This window comes from Anabas testudineus, chromosome 8 (assembly GCF_900324465.2).
Source record: "Anabas testudineus chromosome 8, fAnaTes1.2, whole genome shotgun sequence".
NCBI lineage: Eukaryota > Metazoa > Chordata > Actinopteri > Anabantiformes > Anabantidae > Anabas > Anabas testudineus.
In genome coordinates this window covers 13,178,916-13,183,234 of record NC_046617.1, presented here as the reverse complement: position 1 = coordinate 13,183,234, position 4,319 = coordinate 13,178,916, and positions in this window count along the sequence as shown.

Below are 4,319 nucleotides of genomic sequence, written 5' to 3'. Positions count from 1 at the left end.
TTATATATTATATATTCCCAGTGCATTATGTCAGCATGTTATCACATATCAAATATCTTAGATAATATGGGAAGGACATTGGCCAGATCCTAAGCAGCAGTCACCCTCTGTCTAACATAGGCCCTGAATAGACCAGTGGAAAGAGGCTTTGTTTGCAATATAAATGATGACAGTTTTCCTATTCTTCTTATGAAAGGTTAAGGGTTAACAGTGTGTTTCTTGACATCCATTATGAGCGCAGATAGACGGCTTGATGATAATCACTTTCATTAAAACTTTCAGTGAGCTGTGTCCACCACAATTGCTATATGAGCAGCTGATGTCAGAAATACACAGACACGGCCATTGCCAGCAGTGTAACAATGGGCTTTGATTTTCAGGCTGAGGAAGATAAGGGATTCTCAAGGTAGCAATGATAGCATTGTACCTTTTTTTCATTTTACCTGTTATATTTTTCCCTTTCATGCTGATAGATTGCCAGTCAATAGCAAAGCAAAGAGGTTTTGTCGGGTGGAATAAAACAAAAACTTCTACTTCCAGATGTATTTATGAATGTTTATGTGTTTATGTTTGTTCAGAACATTTGCTTATAAAGATTTTCACTCATCACGTTCATCCTAACCATAGATTTACTGATCTATGTTATACTGAGGGTGGAAGCTTGGTTGCTGACCATGTGTTGAAGTGTCCTTGGTCAAGATGCCGAAACCCTGTAGTAGTGCTGTCATCTGTCAGGCAGCTGTCCAACAACAATTTACCCCAGGGGATTGATAAAGTATGTCGTTATATCACTATTAAGGACATATGCATATTCACTGCATTTGATTTTTAAGTATGAATGAATAATTTCATACTGAATCAATCATTTAATCTCCCAAGTTTTTAAGAAACCTTAAAAACCTTATGATCATCCTTAATGTTCATTCACCTGAAGTATTTATTATTAATATCTTAAACGTGCATGAATAAGAGCCTTTTATCAGCTGTTGGAGGGTATGAGATAAACTCCTCACTACTCTAAGCACTGACTTTAATGATGATCTGCTGTTTGTGTTACCAGTAATACTGCATAAATCCGCCTGAGCTCACATTAATTGCAAACTGTCATGTAGGTGCCAAATGACTTCAGTGATTTGAGTCGATAGGCAGCCACACCTGAAGTGGAACTCAAGCCTATCATTAATTCATAGAACATCTACTGATCTGTCTGCAAATTAATGATCAGAGTATAAAAACAACCCAATCCAGTGATTTTTGTAAACAGGAAACTCTTATTTACAGATATAAGTAATTGCTGAAAAAATGAAGATCATGTTTTTTCTGGTGAAGACCTAATCTGGGGTTTCATGGATTTATTGTGCAACATAAGCACCTATACAAATCACTACTCCAGTTCCACATGCTGGAAATGATTGATGCTGCCTAAGGCTGGACAGGTGGTGGTTGAATGTTGGCATCAGTATTAAGAGCCCAAAGCCGTGCGCTACAGTACCTTTGCAGCCAGCTGGACTGATAAGCATAATGATTAATGACTGGTTTCTATGTAGCAATATTAAAAGAACGCACCTGATTTAGCTCATCGTTTTCTATTGTTGTCCAAAATCAAAACGTTGGTGAGCCACAGTACTGCACTGGGTAATATTTCTTTCTTGCGGAAACTGTGAACATCTTTATCTTTTGCCGTTTCAAAAGATAAATCAAAAGACTAAGAATAGAAGAAGCCAGAGTTGTCAGAAGAGAAAAATGAACCGGCTCATGCTGAGAGGAAAGACTGAAAGCAACAGCAGCAGACACTCATACTGGCACCCATAACAAGACAACAAGTACTCCAAATAGGAGTACAAGCTGATGGTGCAGCTGCAGTCAATGTTCAGCAATGCCAACTGATGCAGAATGTAGATGCTGCAATGAATAGGCCATTTTGGAGCTTATGCAGGATCTGTACGCTGGTAGAGATGAGAATAATGTTTTACCCCAATATCCCAGCACACCTGAGGCCCGGCGTGTTGGATACTTTGTTTAGGGTGGACAAAATAGATTGGTGCAGAAACTGTGTCCCAGCTGGACCTGATGGCCTACTGTGGGATGAATAAGTAATTCAATTTCAATAATTATTGACTGGAATTGCCTTCTTACATTTTTTTTTCTAACATGAAGGACCACAATGGAGATAGAAAAGAACAATGGAAACAAAGGACAATGAAAACTTTGAAAAAAAAAAATTAGTGTGACGTTTGACAAGATAGATGACAGATGAGTGAGCTTAACTGAGTTCTGGATTCAAAGACGTTGAGTACATGTAATTCAAGCTATATGAATGGAGAAGAGCAGGGTAATAGCTGGGTAGTCCTACATAATTAGCAAAGTTATCCTGATCCTGATTTATGTTGTTTCTTGAAGGAAAAATAATAGACCTCCAGACAACATTTTCTGCCTACTTTTTTTTTAATCCCATTCAATCAATAGAAATGTTACGTTACTAATTTTCTGTTAAACACACCTGCATGTACAATACACAATCATGCACTGATTTTTGGCACGAATGCAGACTATTTTGAAATTATGAAGGGAGGCCATCCTTAAGAACATAAACAGTGCTTCTTTTAGCATATTATCATCAGTAGATTGATGCTAGTATGGCTCAGATTTCGATTTGCACATTAAGAAGTGTTCCATTAAAAGTCAGAACCTGTAAAAACTAAAGAAAATATAATTGTCAAGAAAATAAATTATGCAATAACTTAGTACAAGGACACACAGACATTAAAGACCATGCACAATGTGCTGTGTAAGTGGTGCAAATGTTTTACCTCTCACCAAATGTTGCACCTTCTCCCTCTATATTTCACACGTATTGTGTCAGTCCATATTGATGGACTGACATAGCTGGGGGTCATCTAATCTCCAACAAAAATACATCTTGCTTGTCAGAATATAATTATCACATTAGTATGATTATTACAAATTAATTGTGGCACTTTGCAGTCAGGCACAGTGAATGTGCTTCAGTTGTATTTAAAGCATGTGTCAGCAAGGTGAGAGGAGTCCGGACCAGCTAAATGAAAGATTGAATAGAATGTGTCAGAAGCAGGTTTGATGTTAGTCTGCAATTTCCTGCAAAAATACTGTGTTATTTGCTTTGCACACTACTCACATTAAGATGCATATGCAAGCATTTCATATATTATGGCTTTTTATAGTAAGTTTCATTTTGAAACTTACTATCAGTGTCATTATTGTGCTCATTCCATGTACTGTAGATGGCAGTGCGGTACATACAGTAGACCTGGAACTCTCCTCTCTTGTTTGCAAAGGAAACCATTCATTGTGTTAAGGGAAACCAGTCATTTCAACACAAGTGTTTTCACACCAGATATTTTCTGTAGGTGTGGCGGCTCACCCAAAATTGCTTGTGGGTCGACCCCATCTGGGTTTCATAACCAGTCTCAGTGATCCAGCTGCCACTCTCCCTTTGTGACCAATAAATCCTTACTCGCAGTTCTCACGCTGCATTTCTCAACAGTCACTCTGACTGAAAGACAGCTTGACAGCGAGTGAGCTTGTCAGTCAATCAGCAGAGAGAAAAAGCAATATTTTCAGACTGACTCTCATTTCTTCATTTGGAAACCAGTGAGGCCAAATCTTCACTTCACGTCACATAATGAGTCATTATAGTTTTTTGGATGTACAGGCAGACAGCAGAAACAGAGAGCATAAGATATTTGGCGACATGCCCATTCTTTACTCTGTGTTAACCAGCTGAGACATCAGGGTGCACCATATTACTCCTTAACCTTCACTGTTAGCCTCCAGACACTGTTTCACTGCAGTGACTTTCTGTTGTCATCAAATGTGCCAAAATCCTTCTCCTGGCTTCACAGGGTCATCACCATGGTAACTTGATGACATCCATGACATTCAGGATCTCAGTCTTACTTGAAGTCTTTTACAAGGAAGTCAGACCAGTTGGCAAGCGACAGAAATTTCTCACCTCCTTCTCTCCCTGTCAAGCCAGCTGCCTCTCAGAGTAGACATACTGTACTGTACGCTTAACCAAGTCAGTCATAGAGCTACGGGACTATACACAATGTTCCACATAACATAAAGTGCTGCTTGATGAGGTATATGACCAAACTAAATGATTATGATAATAGGAATGACATACTTTATTGATCCATTTGGTGATATTGCTGTTGCAGAGCTGAGAGACAGTACTTGTTAGCACAACTAAGGGATTTTATTTATACCTTTACAGTGAGCCTGGCATTCGTAGACCACTGCTCTACCAACTAGCTATCCTGAAAGCCATCATATCACCC